This window comes from Lissotriton vulgaris, chromosome 6 (genome assembly GCF_964263255.1).
Source record: "Lissotriton vulgaris chromosome 6, aLisVul1.2, whole genome shotgun sequence".
Taxonomy (NCBI): Eukaryota; Metazoa; Chordata; class Amphibia; order Caudata; family Salamandridae; genus Lissotriton; species Lissotriton vulgaris.
In genome coordinates, this window is record NC_141694.1 from 1,211,252,904 (window position 1) to 1,211,273,006 (window position 20,103).

Below are 20,103 nucleotides of genomic sequence, written 5' to 3' on the forward strand. Positions count from 1 at the left end.
TTGGCGGTTCCAACTGTAAAAACCCATCTTCCCACCATTAGTACATTCCAATCGGCAGTAAAACAGATCGAAGAAGGAACAAGGACAGGTGCAGAGGAAGATGGAAACAGTGGGGAGATCGAAAAGGGTGTAAAAGGGAGGTATCGGGAAACACGAGCTACAGGCATCAAAGGGACGTGCCTAAAGTCGAGCTTTCGATCTCCGGCCACGACCCATTAGACAGAAATTACCAATGTGGGGTACGACCCATATCGGAGGCGAGCTTCTAAGCTGTTTTTCACTCGTGAGCGCACTATACTCGACCTTACTCAGGACCCTATAGGCTTGTACCTCTTCCTCTGGGATGAGCGACGGCTCATAGATATCTCTATCCAAATCTTCTATCGCTATAGACAAAGGCTTATGATACGAGCCAGGGCCAAAGTAGGGAGAACGTGGCTCTCGACTGGGGTAAGAATCTAGTGCGCTTCGAAACATTGTTTGGAATGCTCGAGCTGAACCCTGGGAACTATACGGTAAGACCAGATATGGAATTCCCTTATCCGTGGTATGTGGCATCAGCCCACACACCCAACAATTAGTAGTGTTAACCACTAACTGGTGCTGATGAAGGAGCTGAATAAAGGAATTATTTCGGAATTCTGCACGTCTAGCCTGTTCGTGTTCGGGTAAGATATGGAAAGAATGAGGGGATGCAGTGGAGGTAAGTTTAGGGTCAGAAGTAGAAGTAGGTACGGCAGAAAGTAAGAAGTACGACATCATGTAATACACCCCACCCGCCAATAGTGCAGACACAGTCAAAAGCAATACAAATATTTGAAACATAAAACATTTGGTACGAACAAGTTGTTGCAGTTTGAATCTTTGCGCCTGAGCTTCTTCCAAGTCCATCAGCTTTGAAAACGCCATCCCCTATAACCGTCCGCAATGTTTCTTGATGCACTTCGTTCTGTGTAGCAATAGTCAATCCCTAGGAGTTCCCAGGAACCGACGGTCTTTAACCTAGCGTCAAGACCTACTAACCAGAAGGAAGTACACGCGCGGCCCTACGGCCTTTATTCACAATGTATATACAAAAAGTCTCTCAGCTGTGGAAGTAAAAATACATGTGGAACGAAACTCAATATATACAAAAATAATTACAATGATACGGGTGTTCAGACTGATCGTGGAAAACGGGAAAATACAATTGTCAAAAAACGAAATCTTTTTATTTGTCCTTAGTGCTGGATCGCAAAAAGTATCGAGTTTTCCCAGGACGTGTCTGTTCATCAAACAGAGGATCCGATGAGGGAACAGAGTTCTGCTGATCAGTCGAATGTTCTGGTCTTGAGTCTTTTGGTGGCAAATGTTCAACAATGTCTTTCTGCTGCACTGAGGATTCTCCGACAGGTTGTGCGTCGCTAAAAGGTACAAAAGCCGGCAATCCTTCGGATTCAGCTGAAGCAATGCCCCTCCTCACCCACGAGTCTGCCGGTAAAGGTATAGGAACTTTCTTCGTATGGGTGGCATGCACCCAATTTTTTCGACCCTCTAAACGAACGGCAGTTCTCGTGGCAAGGAGGACCTGGTAGGGCCCAGTGAAGCAGGGTTCCAAATTCTTCTTACGGGCAAAGTTGCGTGTTACCACCCAGTCTCCGGGCTGGAGCTGGTGGCCTGGACCCTCCGTCTGCGTCGGCAATGCTTCGTAAACCTGTTGGTGAATTAACCTCAGTTTAGCAGTCAGATCATGAAGATAATCAATTAACATTGGATGCTCAAGACTAGAGAACACACCCGGTCTAGGGACCCCCCAAACATTCGCAGGACGACCGAACACTATTTCATAGGGACTAAGCCCTACTCAGGAGTGTACGGTTGCCCTTGTTGACAGTAAAGCTAAGGGTAAAGCGTCAGGCCACGAAAGACCAGTCGTAGCCTGAATCTTCGCTAGCTTTAGTTTAAGGGTGCCGTTATACCCTTCAACCAAACCAGCTGACTGGGGATGATTGGCGCTATGGAATTTCTGATTAATTCCAAGGCCCTTACACACACTCTTCATCACACTCCCCAAAAACTCACTTCCGTTATCAGACCATACAATCCGAGGCATTCCATACCGAGGAAAGTATTCCTTCAGTAGGATTTTCGCAGTCGACAGGGCAGTATTGTCTTTGAGAGGATAGGCTTCAATCCATCGGGAGAACGCGCAAACCACAACTAAAACGTATTTCAGGTTGTTGCATCGCTCCATATGGATGAAGTCTAGTTGGATCACCTCAAAAGGACATGAAGGGGGAGCAAAATGCCCAGGAGGTGTTGGGGTTCCCTTACCAGGATTGTACAACATGCATACCATACAATTCTTAACCAAGCGTTCAGCACATTTCGTGATACCATCATTCTTCCACACAGGGGACAGCAACTTACAAATACCTTTCACGCTAATATGTGCTAACCCATGTGCCATTGTCACAACAGCTAGCACATACACATCCGGCAACATCCATCTCTTATGTTCCGACAAATCAACCCAACAACCATTCGCATCCAACTTTCCCGTACTTTCTTTCCACTTCGTCTTTTCAGTGTCGGTGGCCTCATTTTGAATTGCTTTCACACTTTCGATAGTGTCTTCACACATACTAGTCTCTGTAGGCCACCTAACCGAACTCGTCACATACATTCGAGTGCTAAGGTTCCGGGCAGTCTCCTTAGCAGTCTCATCCGCAAATGCATTACCACGACCAACATCATCCGTCACCTTACGATGTGCACTACATTTAACAATCGCTACCTGCTTAGGCAACGTAAGTGCATCCAAAAGATCATTCACAAGCTGTCCATGCTGAATCTTCGTGCCATGCGGCGTCATAAAACCTCTCTCTCTCCACAACCGTCCAAAACTATGGGCGACGCCAAATGCATATTGGCTGTCGGTAAACACATTCACACGTTTCCCTTTCGCTAACACACACGCTCTAGTGAGAGCAATCAGTTCTGCAGCCTGGGCAGAGTTCTGATTCAGTCTCGCAGCTTCCACAACAGTATTCAAAGTTACAACAGCATACGCAGTAGTCACATCACCATTTGGCAATTTAAAACATGAACCATCCGCATACAAAGTTCCATCTGGATTTTCCAAAGGAGTGTTTTTAAGGTCCACTCGACATTTTGTTTCCTCTTCAGTCCTCAAATAACAGTCATGTTCTGCTATCTCATCTGACTCCATGCTAATTGGTAACAAAGTCGCCGGGTTCAGAACATTGCAACGTTTTATCTGAATATGACTTGCCAACAGCGTCAACTCGTACCCAGACAACCTCGCACTCGTCAAGTGCTGAGTTTTCGTACGATTCAAAAGAGTGTCGACTGCATGCGGAACCATCACCGTAAGCATATTATCCATGACCAATCCTGCTGATTGTCGGATGGACACCGCAGCTGCCGCTGTTGCTCTCAAGCAACTCGGCAATGCTCTAGCTACCGGGTCCAAGGTGGAGGAAAAATATGCACATGGATGTTGCTTACCACCAAAAGGTTGCGTTAAGACACTCAAAGCACAACCTTCCCTCTCGTGAACATATAATGTAAACGGCTTGCTGTAGTCAGGAGTACCTAACACAGGAGCCGAACACAATGAGTCACGCAATTCAGAAAAACTTTTCTGACATTCTTCCGTCCATGGTAAAGGAGTTGAAACATCCTTGCACGTAAGAGCCACCAATGGTTTCGCTAGCAATGAAAAATTTGGAATCCACTGCCTGCAGTATGACGTGATACCTAAAAAGGCACGCACATCTCTTTGGGTTGTTGGCACAGTCATTCGCGCAATTGCTGCAATTCTCTCTGGGGTCAAACGCCTTCCCTCCTTTGACAATAAGTGACCTAGATAGGTTACTTCTTGACAACAATATTGGAGTTTAGAAGGTGACACCTTGTGATATAAGTCACAGAGATGTTGCAGCAACGACACCGTAGCAATTTTGCAAATGTCCTGAGTATCTGCAGCCACCAATAAGTCATCGACATATTGGATTAAGGCCGCACCAGCCGGCAACGTAAACGCATCCAGTTGACCCTTCAAGGCTTGACTGTAAATCGATGGACTCTCACAGTAGCCCTGAGGAGCACGTTTAAACCGGAAGCTGCGACCACCAAGAGAGAAACCGAAAAGGTCTCTGCTTTCATCGGCAATCGGAATGCTAAAGAAAGCATTCTTCAAATCGATCACCGAAAACCAAGATGCAGAAGCTGGAATCAGAGTCAGTAGCGCCGTAATGTCAGGCACAACAGGGAACTGAGGAATCACAATTTTATTTACCTCCCGTAAATCGATAACAAAACGATAAACAGGCGGTTTCGAAGGATCAGTACGTTTGAGAATGGGCAGTACAGGGCTGTTGCACACGTTTCCCCGAGTTTCTTCAATAACATCTTTCTCAATCAGATCATAGATGATCGCTAACAGTGCTCGTTCACCATCAAGAGAGATTCGATACTGGGGAATACGTGGCAATCGCACATTTGATTTCAGCTGAACAACATAAGGGGAGATGTCAAGCAGGCCCACATCATTGGGACCCGTTGCCCACAAGGATGCAGGAAGAGAATTCAATTCCGGTGGAAGCTTATCGAGAGACAGGTACATAGGAGAGACAACCCTCTCACCCAAAGTAAGCTTTACTCCCGCAGGAGAACAGTACAAAGTCGCATACAAACGTTTAAGCAAATCCAGGCCCAAAAGATTTTCACCACAACCAGTAGTCAAAATCAACGGAGCTTGAAGCTCACGAGGCCCAATTGTAAGGGGCAAAGGGAGCGAAACTGGATTGCTAACGGGGGCGCCGAGAATCCAACGGAAACATTTGTTAAGCCAGACAAAGGTGCGCCAGGGAGTTTCGAATGCATTATGGAACTTTTCGCTGCACCAGTGTCCAACAGAAAAGGCTCAACGACGCCCGATGTAGCAACTGCGACGTAAGGCCCCCTCTGATCAACCGGAACTGATACCACTCCCTCTCCTTGTCTATGGCTGTCCTAGTAATTACTGTTGTCAGTTCCCTGATCGACGTAATAATCGTCTACATTGTACTGCGCAGATCGTCCTTGCGATGATCCACGTTGATCAAAACAGTTATTGGAATTTGATGAGTTATCTGAACGATCATTTTGAGCACCACGACCCCTACCACGTGATGTCTGCTGAGAACCACCACGACCTCCTCTAGACGCATTACCACTATTACGATCATTTAGAACAGGACAGTTGAATTTTAAATGACCCTCCTGTCTACAATAGGCACACTGATTGTACCCTAACGAAGATCTTTGGGAAGAGGAGTCAGTTCGAGATTGCGACCTATTCGATTGCGGCTGCGATCTATTTTGCTGCGAAGCATTCTGATTCGAACGCGGAGGATACGCCTGCTGCAACAACACTTTGGTTTTAAGTTCTTTTGTCTTTTTATCAGCGCGGTCGTTCTCCTCTTTTTCTCTGTTCTCATAATTATCCCCGAGAGGGGTCGCTTTGGTCACTTTGATACTTTCAAGGTCCGGAACATAAGTACGGAAACATTTGGCGGTTCCCAACTGTAAAAACCGATCTTCCCACCATTAGTACATTCCAATCGGCAGTAAAACAGATCGAAGAAGGAACAAGGACAGGTGCAGAGGAAGATGGAAACAGTGGGGAGATCGAAAAGGGTGTAAAAGGGAGGTAACGGGAAACACGAGCTACAGGCATCAAAGGGACGTGCCTAATGAGATGCACGGCTGAGACAATAGACCGGCACGGCAAGATGAGCCTCGAGCGGGGCCATCTGCCTTTCAGTATCATCCCCCTCGTCATAAAGACAGTTTCAAAGGACATGTGTCTTCCGCAAGAGTCTTGAGAATCCCAGGGTCGCGAAGCGGACAACGTCCGTTCGCTGGCTACTTGAGGGCAAGAGACAAAATGGATGCCGCATCTAAGATGGAACCCGTGGGTACAGATAGAAAAACCCACGTAACAGACGAACGGTTTAGGTTAGCACAGCGAAACTGCGTACACCCACTAAACTCGTCATTTGCGGTTCATAGATACCAGACTCGACCATATTCGTACGAGTCGAAAACACCACTTACAATCGTCACGGAACCTCATGTAGTATTCGCATTCACAAAGTACCAATTAGCTAATTTAGAATTGATGAAATATGAAAATAGCACCAGCTGAAGAGCCTTTAGAATTGGAGACATCTTAAGGCACTGAAAGTACCCACATTGAAGAATCCTGAAGGTCTGGATTGCTTTGGAGAGCAGGATTGGAGTTCAGCAAGTCGAACCTTTAGAAAGAAAAATCAGGAGCCACATGGCAGAGATGAAGCCATTGGAACAAGGAATCATAAATTAATTGACAATGAAATAAAGATTTTTGTTGTTGGACTTGGACCTCTCTGCAGGGTCACCCACAAATCTTTTGCCTTTAACTTCTAGTTTTTACTGACATGTATTTTTGTTGGCTCTGGCTTTAGACTCTGTTCTGTGTACCACTGCTAACCAGTGCTAAAGTACTTGTGCTCTCTCCTTTAAACAGAGTAAAATTGGTTTACACTGAATGCCATATTTAGAAGCAGTGGCGTAAAAGAGGCCCCGCCAGCCCCCATGGTGCAGCGGGCCCCCCAACTCCAGGGGGCCCCTCAGCACAGTACTCTGGCCATAGAGCTCCTGATTAAGTCTGGAGTGGGCCCATCCATATACCTTGCAAGTTTTGTTACGCCAGTTCTTATAAGTCCTTTGTAGAGTGGTATACCGTACACCCCAGGCTTGTACATTAAATGCTCCTAATGGTCCTGCAGCACTTATTGTGCCACCCACTTAAGTAGCCCCTTGAAACATGTGCCAGGCCTGCCATTGCAATTCAACTTGACAATATAACCCCCATGTTAAACCTTAAATCCCCCTTTCTTGCATATGTCACCCCTAGGGTGGACCCTACGTAGCCCATAGGGTAGAGTGCATTGTGATTATGAGGTTGAACGTGTACTTTTCAGTTTTACATGTTCTGGTAGTAAAAAGCATCTACATTTCTTTTTTAACTCCTGTGAGGCCTACTTCTCCAACATTGGGTTGCCTTTTAAAATGTAATAAGTGCTTACTTCTGATTGGGAAAAGGTGAACATTTTATGTTTGGTGTTTGAGAAATTGTAATAGAAATCCTCTTTAATCTTAAAGTCAGTTTTTGAGTTACAAGTTTCAAAATGTTGCTTTTAGAAAGCTGGCATTTTCCTTCCTTAACCATTTGGTGCCTGCCGACTGTTCCGGGGTTACATGACTGGGTGTAGTTGTCAGTTGGACTTTGTTTATTCCACACAGAGGCTACACAATAGTGGGATTATGTGTGCCTGAATGGGTCATTATCTGGCAGGATGGTAAGGGTGCAGTAGAACACATCCCTTTTTTGCAATAAAATAGGCAGCCAGATTAGTACTTCAAAGTGAATTCTCTAGAAACTTCCCCTACTTCAAAATGGGCCCCAGACATATATATAGGACCCTCAGACGCAACTCTTCAACACATTCTCTAACCTGTTGATACTACAGAAGAAAGACTGCCATCTGCTGCCCTGCTACTTTACTGCCCAAGTGCCTCCTGCCTTGTTTGCTTAGAAGAAGGACTTGACCTGCACCCTTCATCCCAGGCTGCTGAAGTGAATCCATGGGTAGCTGACTAACCTCCTGTTCTGACCTACAAGGACATAAGAAACCTCTGAGGATTCATGCAACTGCCCAGCTGGTCCTCTGCCTGAACCTGCAGCTGGATCTGCCTGCAACCTTCTGGTCTCCACGGGAGTACATTCCTAAACACCAAGGGGTGCCTTTCAGGTCCTGTGCCCTTGGTGTGGCATCAGTTGAGCTCCTCTCCAAAGTAGAGAAGAAATCCTGAAGTGTCAGGCTCTTTGGGACCGCGAAAAGGCCTGTTTTGCGCCAAGATCTTGCTGCTCACGCCGACCACCACTATGAATCTCCAGTATACCCAACTCTTCTCCTGGCAACGCAAGATTGGCATTTTGTGCTACAGCATCAACAGCTCGAGGTGGCTGCTAAGATGAAGCTCCAACTATGGCCATCTGTGATGCCCAACATGCTCTTCTTACTACATCGACAACCATCCACAATGCCTTCCCTGCTCCTTGCAAACCCCCCCCACCCCCCACTGTGAAAGGAACTTTTTGTGCTGGACTTTGGAAGCTAACTTTTTTAGCTGGACTAACCTGGTCCATGTATTGCGCCCCTCTCCATCACATTTGGTCAGAACTTATGACTGTCATACAGTCTTGCATGACTAGTTAACTTTGAGTTGTGCTTTTAGGTGCTTTACTGGTTTGAAATCATGAGAAATGTGCATAGCTCATGTTTTGCTGATAAAATTATTATCAGATTGGTCAGAAATAATGTATTACATTTGAGTCTATTTGTGTAAATGTATGCGCAATGTTTCTTCTGTTGTATTTTCTCTTTGTTACTTCACTGAAGGGCTATAAATAATTTACAGATTGCCTCTATTTTACATCTGACTGCTTTTGTGCCGAGCCCCCCAGGGTTAAGCACATGTTAATATGCTGGTTGCTTGCATTTCACCCTGACAGAGCTTCTGTCTGCTGCTTGAGAAAGGTTTCACCCTCCTTAACCAGTAAAGCAATTTCCAACATTTGTGGACCCGAGTATCCAGGAAAGTTACAAGACTAATGGGAAAGCTTCTTTTTCCTGAGGTGATCAAGAAGCAAATATAGACTCGGATTCCGCAATATATTAATGACGTGAGTGTAACGAATGCAAGTATTGATAAGAAACCAAAGCAAGGTATGATCTCCATTCCCCTCACTAGAAGGAATGCTGCATCAGCAACAGGTAGTGGACCTACCAGAGAAACAGCCACTATGGCATAAGAGCAGATGACTGAATAGATTGAAGCTGCAGCTGATGTCAATATTGACACATCTGCCCCCATTGTACCAGGTAGGAGACACACTTTAAGTTTATCATGTATGCATGGAAGTCAGATGAACAATAACATTTCCATGCAACAACTTTGTGATATTATATAAGGAATTCTCAAATGGCATTGTGATATTATATCCTTCAATAACTCCTAACATGCAAACTGTATGGAAATTGTAGTTTTCAAAATCTATTATGTGTTTTAACAACATTAAAAAATTTTAAATCATGATTCAGTGTGTAAAAGGTTTAGACACCTGCACATATGATTAATACTCACTATCACACACCTACTATTGTTTAACTGAATTATTACTTGTAACAATTCGTAACAGCACACATATTTAGTAAATATTTTACTTTAATGCAGTAAACTCTATAATGTTGTTTACATGCTAAATCATTTAAATCCATAATTTTTGTGGTAAACAACTTTGTTATGGAGTCTCCTCATAGAGTCGTGCAGCTCCCACTGTCTAAAAGCATTTCTCCTCTGCTTCGCATTTTTATTGCTCTCGCTTCCACGAAGCGGAGCAGTGTTTGCTATTGCTTGGCAGGAGCTGTGCTCCCACCAAGCGAACACAAACTGTGGTGTCCCAGGGGTGGCACCCTGTGACATTGCTGGACCTCGCCTTGGAGGTGGTGGTCCACAGGGCCATGTACTCCTGGAGGGGGGCCCCCTTCCATCTTCTGTATAGCCCAGGGAGGTGGTGGTCCCCGGGGCCTGGGGTCTGCAACAGAATCCCTACATTTTATGTGTGCTTAAGGGTGGTGTCGGTCCCTGGAGCTATATAAAATAACAATGCATTCTTATTTGATGTAGCCCCTGGTGGTTGCAGTCCCCAGGGCTGCACTGGTGCCATGTGGCCCCTGCATTTGTGTGAATTAGCCCCAGGGAGATGGCAGGCCCCAGGGCAGGGAAGGATCCACATGGCCCTGCCCCATATTATTGGAATTAGCCCAAGGAGGTGGCATTTCCCAGGGCAGAGGAGGTCTGCAAGGCCCATTATCAAAAAATGAGGGAAGAGGATTAGAAGTCCATTCATTTCCCCTAGGTAAACGTTCAATAATCAAAAATAGAATGGACACTTGTTTCTACAAAACCATTGGTTTGTATTCGAAAACCCTCATAGACATCCTGGTATTGTCGTTTGCGGTGTATCTTTTTTCCGCCCCATCAGGAGTCATGGCGTATTCATCGGGTGATCGATTGACGTGCTGGGTGCCTGCCTCACCTGAGGCTACCTCTGGTACAAGTAGAAGTGTCCAGAGATCAAAAGAATATATGTGTAGGAATAGACTAAAAATAGTGTCTAATCAAAAAAAGATTATTTATTCTGGATAGTTTAGGCACTATAGTTAAAAAGGAGTTGCGATATGCAGGTGGTCAAGTTACTGGACTACCATATCTCTTGAACACACGTCTTTCAAGAGATATGGTAGTCCAGTAACTTGACCACCTGCATATCGCAACTCCTTTTTAACTATAGTGCCTAAACTATCCAGAATAAATAATCTTTTTTTGATTAGACACTATTTTCAGTCTATTCCTACACATATATTCTTTTGATCTCTGGACACTTCTACTTGTACCAGAGGTAGCCTCAGGTGAGGCAGGCACCCAGCACGTCAATCGATCACCCGATGAATACGCCATGACTCCTGATGGGGCGGAAAAAAGATACACCGCAAAAGACAATACCAGGATGTCTATGAGGGTTTTCGAAAACAAACCAATGGTTTTGTAGAAACAAGTGTCCATTCTAGTTTTGATTATTGAAGGTCTGCAAGGCCCCCCATATTGTTTTAATTAGACCAAGGGAGGTGGTGGTTCCCATTGTGGGGAGGGTCCACATGGCCCCCCCGCATAATTGGAAATAGACCCAGGGAGGTTGCAGTCCAACCGCATTCATAATGAAGATTGCATCAGGAGTTGGCAGATCCCTGGGCTTTCAATAACCCAAGGAAGGGGGCCCTGTCAGTCCCCTCCTATATCTATTATATGCCCCAGGGACCTGGCCCACCAAGGGGTTATTTAATAGCAAGCGCGGGAGCCCATGCATGTTTTAAAAAACAAAGAATTACCTCAAATATTGCCGATTTGGGTCAGACTTTTCATAATTTTTAAAATGCTTTTATGCCATGGTGGGGTCCCAGGGGATGCCAAAACCATAGCTTGATGGTGAGAGTATTCCTACCCAACCCCCTTTTCTTTGTTTTCACTTTTGGGGGGACTTTGTGTTGGCAGCCAATCAGAGCAGTTTATTTCCCTGCACAAGCTTGTCTTTTTTCATGAGGGCATTGCGACTGATGAAATATTTATCCTTTTCATCTTAAATTTCTGAACTACTAATGAACAGATTTACACCAAATAACAAAAAGCACAATTTATTTAACAACATCTACCTTTCTGCCAAATTTGGTGTAATTTCCTCCAGCAGTTCAGGCTGTAGGTTGGACAATGCATTGGTATGGGAATCAACATTTCAAACGCAGGCTTATTTTGTGCCCCAATTTCTCTGCACTCACTACACGGATCACCTCCAAACTTTCCATGCCACACAGAACCTACTTTGGAATATTTTGGGGAAAATTTAATGAAAATTTGTCAACGAACACCAACGTTGTAGGTAAGTCAAAAAAACCTGGGTCCTAACTATAACTACCTATACATATCTATTCCCACTCCTGCTTTTTTGCCCGGCAACAGGTACCTACATGTCTAGAATAGATTTAAAAAAGATTTTATTTTCAGAAGGCTCTGACGTGTTTCAGCAGTTTGCACCACCTTCCTCACCCTGTGTAGACGCCATTATGCATGTAATAAACATCCATGGATGCCACTCCTGCCAGCATGGACATAGTAGAAACCCTCTGCATTACTATTTCCGTCTCTAAAAAAAGATGTTCAGTGCAAAATATAAATAAAATGTAAATAAATGCCATTATACTTTTTTAAATATCATATCTTTATTAAGGGTGGGCGCAGAGTTGCCGAATGGACTATCGCAGAGAGGCACGGAGATTGACCAAATCTCCGTTCCTCTCAGCGATATTTCAGTTTTGCAGAGCCTGCCCGCCCGCCTCCCGCCAGCCTTTTGCTTCCCGCCAGCCTTCCCGCCCGCCTATTAATTATATTTGAAAGCTGGAAATAAAGTTAAAAGAAAACATACCTTATTATTGCGCCGCAAACTTCATGGTCCGGCTTCTTCTCTGAACCTGCGCATGCGCGGGAGCCTGCGCATGCGCATTCCTGGTGAGGAATGCGCATGCGCATAACTTTATTTCCAGCTTTAAAATATAATTAATAAGGCGAGCGGGAAGCGGGACGCGGGCGGGCAGCCAATTTTCGCTCCGCTCTGGATTGTGCGGAAATTTGCACAGATTTTCCGCCTTCTTTGCGGAAGGCGGAAAGTGCAAATTATCGCATATTCCTAGGGCGGAACGGAAATGTCCGCCCTCCCCATATCTTTATTTATATAAACCACAAAATTATTTTAGGAAAACATTTGTACATATAAACAAACAAGACTTTAGATCCTGTGTGTCTTTGATATTCATCCTCATTAGACATTACCAAAGGTTTATTATAACTATCTGGTTCCTTAATTTCATCTAATATGGTAAGGATAGTTTAAAAACAGTGGGGCAGATTTACAAGCCCCGTTCGCCACTTTTGCGTCACTTCTGTGATGCAGCGGAGGTGTAAAACTAGCGCCATGTGTGCAGGTCTTTTTGTGGTAACAAAACCGCCCCCACCTTTCCAGCTTCCAGAGAAAACACCTGATGCCCGGTCCAGCCAGTCTGGCTTTGATACCACCCTCCAATGGCGCCCCTCATCTTCACATAGATCCTCTCTCATGTGTATTTCATTTCTTCTATAGTGCTACTCATCCCAAGTATGTGAGGCAGAGTTTTGGAGTGCGTTACAACACACACATATTATACCAAGGCAATCACTCATATAAATGGGAAAGTCAATGTATAGGAAATGTTGCTTAAGAGAATGGGGCTTACAATGTGTAATCATACTTTCTTCCATCATTCAGTCTTTCACCATTCATTCTGTCCTTCCATCTGTGTGCCCAACAATGTCCACATTCATCCATTTACAAACCTATCCATCATGTTTCCCTCCATCTATCATTTGACATACCTGTCCCTCAATCCACCCTTTTACTCATCCATCATCCATCCATCTACCCTTTCATCCTTTCTATCCATCCACTCATCCATCCACTCTTCCACCGTCCATCCATTAACTCATCCATTCAGCCATTCACCCGTTCAGTCATACATTTACCCATTCCCCTTCCTCTTTCAATTCCCCTTTCACTTAGCCATCCATCCTTCCATCCACCCACCCATCCATCTACTCATCCACTCATGAATCCATCCATTAAACCTATCATTCATCCATCCTTTCACTCATCCATCCACCCTTTCACTCCTTCACTCATTGATCCATCCTTTTGTCCATCTACCCGCCCTTTCATTCACTCATCCAGCCTTACATCCACCCTTTCACTCATCCGTCCATCCATTCACCCTTTCACTTATCAATTCATCAATTCACCTTCTCACTTATCAATTCATCGATCATTTCACTCATCCATCCACCCATTCACTTGCCCGTCATCCACCCTTTCACTCATCCATCCATCCATCATTTCACTCATCTATCCAGCCATCCATCCACCTATCTATTCACTTACTTACTCACTCACCTTTTCACATTAATTATGAGACCTATCAAGATCTCCACCCTTGCTGTAGTTCCTAAAGCAAGGGGTGGGGTGATGCAGAGTTCACTATGCCCCTGCACATAGGCAATCTGAAAAAGTGGAAGGCATGAGTCATGCATGATGCACAGTGCCTTGACATGGGGCGACTAGCATGGTGTTGTTTTCAGAGTGTTAAGTGGGATGAAAAAACTAGGGGGGTCTCTCCAAAAGGGTGTTTGATGTAATAAAAAGCGTGGCTTAAAACACATAAGATAAAAATCGGTGCTTAATATAATATGCCGCCTGACTGGTATTTTCGTTGCTTCCGTCATTGCATCCAGATATATAATACAACAAGTAACGTTACACTTGGAGCAAGTAACGTTACACCTGCAACAAGCCAGAACTATTGGCTTTGTCTATGGTTATTAGTTGCATAAAACAAAAAAGCAGCAACCATGGCTGCTATACTATAACTATAATCCTTTCCTTTCAACTTCTTTCACCGCCTTCCTTTGGCTAACTGGATTCTCACCTAGCAGCAGCATGGCGTTTTTGCACTTCCCTGTGACCGAATGACATGCCCATTATCATTCTGTATGTGGCAATCATGCTCACACAGTATGATAATGGACGGGGTGGGGCTGCTCTGGTCCACAGGGGAGTGCGAGGTGGCCCCATCAGGGAGCCGATGCCTTTTGCAGGGAACAGCTCTGTTCCCTGCAATGCCTAAAATTAAGGCGGACGGTTGGATGATGTCCTGCCTGAGGATGAGCCCCGGCGTCAGGCCTCCCTCTGGGATGCATTTATGCACATGGTCGTGCACAGGGGGGCAAGGAGAGGTGCTCCAGGGGGGGCAAGCGCCCCTCCTTTCCCCCCTGCAGACGCCCATGAGTGCAGTTGTGAGGGGCTGTCGACTGGGCGCCGATGAAGATGGCTGATATGTGTGAGACTCCGCAGTAGACTGGGAAAATGTGTTTCCTCCAGGCAGCTTCTTCACTCATACACAACATGGACTGGAGTCCTTGTGGTCATGAAGGGCTCCTGGTCGAGTTTCTGCTCCTTCGTCAGGCACTTTTCTGTCACCGAACTCGCTCCCGCCATTTTGTTTTCTCCAATTGACCGTCTCAACCTTTTCTATCCTTATGGCAACAGATGGCAAATAATGTGACAGTTTCTATAGCATTTTCGATGTTTCATTATGCTACTCAGATTGCTCAAGTTAACGATTTTCCAGCAGTACTAATTATATATGTGGAATTGCTTTTAGTTACAATATACTTCTTTTTTTACAAGCTATAATCTGTGATTTTGGCATGTGAATTTCAACTGGTGACCTTTTAGTGTATATTGCTGTCAACACAAGTCTTATTTTCGTTATCCTTCTGGAATTTTTACTTTTTTAAGAATGTTTTTTTGTTATTGGACTTTTTGGAATTTGCTCCAGTTTTTCAGACTCCATCTCTAACCATTGTCTTTTGTCTTTGAGGTTTTGCCTTATTGTCTGCTCCGTCTTCAAATTAGGGTTCCTTAATTCATAGAATTTTCTCCTTATGTTACTTTGTTTATAGGGAAAACAAGATCTGTTTGATGTATTGTTGAGGGTCCTCCTAATTTTCCATTGTTAGTGGACTACAATCCTTATAGTATTTTTAAAGACAATATGGAGGAGTCAGAGCAAGGTGCGTCATCTATTCCAGTAGGACCAATGCCATCTAACACTCCACTCCCCTCTTCTAAGCTTGTGTTTAAGTTGTCCACCTCCTCGTCACTTTCATCAGGTAAACGAGACAAAAAGGATCCTCCTTTACCTGTTATATATCCACCACCAAGAACTATGGAATTAATCCTTGAGGAGATATGAGCACTTAAACTATACATGGAAGAAACAAATGTGCATCTTCAACACCTTGATGAGAAATGGCCTAATATGGAACACAAAGTTGGTATACAACCTTTATAACAAATCTTTTACCACGCACTACCATTACAACGCAGTCATTACAACGCAAACCATTACAACGCATTGCGCTGGGGGGAGCTCTAGGCTAGGGAATAAGTTTAATTTACTATCCAACACCTTCCCTAGTGTCCACGGGGACTGGAGTTGGAATAGTAAATTAAACTATTCACTATCCAGCACCCCAAAGCGCTATGCGTTGTAATGGTATGCATTGTAAAAACCGCGTTGTAATGGTATGCGTGGTAAAAGTATGCGTTGTAACGTCATACATCCCACAAAGTTACCCAAACAGAACACTGAGTGGACTCTTTTCAAACCGTTTTAAATCAGGTTCTTCTGTCTATGTTGAGATTTCACACCTTAAAAAACAAGTTGAAAATCTTGAAAAAGTAATTTGCGTATTTATGGTCTGCTGGATGGACTCGAAGGATCTAATCCTCTCTCCTTTTTTCAATCATTTCTTCCAAAAGTTCTTGGTTTTCCTGATCTTCCAGCACCAAACATCCAAGGAACACATCACCTGGGTTACAACCCACTAACGCCATCTTCATCAAACAAACCAAGAGGCATTATAATTATAATTTATTTTTGGGAATATATTGATATACTAAAGGCTTTACAGACAGCAACATTTAAAGGCAAAATCTCATGGCAAGGCTGTTTCTTTTCTTTTCTCAGAACTATGCTAAAGCAACGGCGTATAGGGCAAAGAAGTTCTTGGATATGAGACCAGTGCTCCGAGATTGAATGCCAGATATGGCCTTTTCCATCCTTGCCTCTTTAAAGTGACTTATAAAAACAAAATCATGAACTACAAAACAAAATTCTATTCTCATCATATGTCTTATATCCTAGATTTTTTCATAAGTATATTATGTATTTCTCGTTTCTCTTTCTCTCGTCCTCTTTTCTTTTCCTTTTTCTCTATTTACTGAATACCTCCTACTGTTTCACGAATATACTTTTCTCTCATACACTATTCATTTCTATAGGTATATTGTTGTTTCTTTTTTTTCTAAATATTATTACATATATGATATTAATGCATTTGCAGAATATTATAATTTATTCAAAGCTTTAAGCCTGGTATTTGTTGTGTAGATGGCTTTAAGATTCATATTTTCTAATATTAAAGGTTTAGGATCACCTATAAAACGCGAAAGGGAATTGTCAAAAGTATCTGATCTAAAAGGTGACATTGTTTTATTGCCAGAAATTCATGTAACCAAGATGGACATTTCTAAACTCAACCGCCAGTGGGTTGGATATATTTTGCTTCTGCTAGGTTGGTAAAATGCAATGGTGTAGCTATTCTATGTCACAAACTTTTGGATATCCAAATTATATAGCAAGATGATGATGCTTAGGGTTGAAGGGTCTCTGCTTCTTTGTTAGTTATTAAAATACCTATGACTATTTTTAACTTGTATGCCCCCACTAATCCTGATAAATTATTCTGGCCCCAGATTTTCTCTAAAACAATGGCTTATAATGATGATTATTTATTAGTTGGTGGAGACTGTAACATGGTTGTTGACCGCATTATTGATAGATATACCAAAACTAAACGTATTATTTCATATTTACATTCTCATTTTATATCTACTATACAGCAAAGGTCCCTTGTTGATGGCTGGAGAAAATGTCATCCTACCCTTTAAGATTAGACATTTTTCTCTCCTGTGCATCCTTCTGAATCTAGAATTGATTACTTTTTCATTCCTAAATCACTTGTACAGCATGTGTCTCACTCTGATATAGGTTCAGTATTCATTTCAGACCATGCTCCTGTCTCACTGGACTTAGATCTCCTTCCACCTATTAAGGGAATTAGGAGAAGGAGATTCGATAACTCTCTTCTTTTAAATACCAATTTTACTCAAGGTTTTCAAAAATCTGTGACACATTTTTTAGAAAATGAAACTCCTCAGATTGTTTGGGGCTCCTTTAAAGCTGCCTCTAGAGATTTCATTATTTCTTTTGTAACCCATAACAAGAAATTCTTCTTTAAATAACATAAAATCACTTAACTTACATATTAAACAACTAGAGCACTCTTTATATTCTACAAATTTGAAATCTTGCCTTGAGGAACTCATCAAGGCTAAATTTGCTTTCAATAAACTTTCTACAGAAATAGCTAATTCATATTTACTTAAAACGAGTGCTAAATATTATGTTGATCAAAACAGGGCAGGTAAACTTGTTACCTTCAGATTAAAAAAGTCTGTATCAAGATTTAACCTTGTTTAACCTCTACTAATCTCATTGTTCATTAAAATGAAGATACAATTTCAGAATGTACTTATTTCTTCAATCTCGTTATACTCAGGAATCTCACTCTCATCAAGAAGATATTCTTCAATATTTATCCTCTATCGATCCTCCCTCTTCACTTAATTTGGATTTCTCCTCTTTGGATGCTCATATTCAGAGTAATGCTATTCTTACTGCTATTAATACTAGTAAAACAGAGAAAGCTCCAGGCCCAAGGGTTCACTGTTGAGTTTTTCTCTAAATTCTTATACCTAAATTACATCAATTGTTTATTTATTTGATACCTTCCCAGAAATCTGGTGGGTCTTTTCAAAATGCTTTAATATGTCTTCTCCCTAAAAAAACTAAAGACATACTCTGTGCAAAAACTATAGGCCTATTTCTTCAATCAATTTAGACTATAGGATATTTGGGAAAATACTTGCTCGGCATTTGAATTCTTCATTACCTCAATTAATTGGGAAGGAAGAGTGTGGTTTTGTGAAAGGTAGACATTTATAAGAGAGTAATAGATTATTTTTTAATGTCCTAAGTAAATCCAAATCATATAAATATTTTTGGGTAGCGGCTTCTTTAGATGCTGATTTTGCATCGCCTTCTTACCATTGGAACTTAGATAAAGTTAAATATCTCACATTATGGTTCACTGCTACTATTGAAGAAACTGTCACCTTTAACCTGAAGGCATTAAAATAAATATTACTTTTGTCTCAATGGCATGCCGTTTTGTATCATGAAGGGGTCATTTAGATACCATAAAAATGATGTAAGTTCCCATAATACTGTTTTATTTAGCTAATGTTCCTATAAATATTTCTAACTTACATTATAAGAAATTATAGAATATTTTATCAAAGCTCTTATGGCACAACAAAAAAGCTAGAAAGTCTATTTGTAAACTCAAAAGACCTACACAGATGGATAGTGTTAATTTTCTGGATTTTCATTCTTACCATACAGCTTTGTTTCTCAAACAGTCTTCTTTTTTGTTATCTGAAAATTATTCTATAACCTATTTCTTGCGGGTGGATCTTGAAAAATCTTTTATTCATCCTTTCAATTTTCAGGAATAGCTCTGCTTTTCTCATAAACCCTTCTCATTATCTTTTCCTATTTTTAAAAATGCTTGTAAGGTTTTTCAACCCATTTTTTTTCATGTGAAAGTATTAAAACTCAGGGGCAGATTTATGATAACAGGGATGCACCAGTTATTTTGCGCCGCTGCTCCGCCACCCATGGTGCGCCGCATTTACAATGCGGCGCACCATGGGGCAAAAATGGTACAGATGCGTGACGCATCTGTGCCGTAAAGGTGGCGCATTGCTGGAGTTGTGTCGCAAGCGCGACGCAGCTCCAGCAAGGCTCGGGGCGCCCCATCTTTACAATGCTGCGTCAAGATCTACGCCTGCTTCAAGCAGGCGCAGGGTTTTGACGCATTATTGGCCTGTAAGTGACTGAGTGAAATCTTATAGATTTCACTCAACCACTTTTGCGAGGCGCACCTGGCCCGGAACGCCCACCCTGCGCCAGAACGCCAACAACTGGCGCAGGGCTTTACAACGTGACGCATCTGACTAGATGCGTCACATTGTAAATGGGTCGTAGGGATGCGCCACGTTTACGCCGCAGTTGCGTGACGCAAACGTGGAGCATTCCCAACATAAATCTGCCCCTCAATGTTTAAAATCATCAATTTGGTATAATAGACATATTAAGATCTATAAAAATTTGATATTCTGGAAAGACTGGTTTGCTAAAAGACTCGGATGGACTTATCAACTTTTTCAAGATGAGGTTTGCATTCCATTTTCGATAGCTCAAGAACATTTTTTACCTTTCCCTCCTCCTATCAAACTAAATACTGATCTTTATTCTATGTGGTTCAATCCTCTTATGATAAACTTCCCCCCAATCATGTGCCTAGCTCTCCAGTATCTAGTATACAGTCAATCTTATGTTATTCTCCCTCTGTATCTCAAATTTACAAATATTTATTGTCTTTTTCAGACACTCAAGATGAAACAGAGTTGGAATATTATTGGGAGTCTGACTTACAAAGCTCTTTCCAATTCCAGTATGGAATACAATTTGGACTAAAATAAAGAAATCCTCTAGAGCAGCAAAGACAACTCAAACTTTATTTTACATTTATATTAAACTCCTAAAGACACCTGCTAAA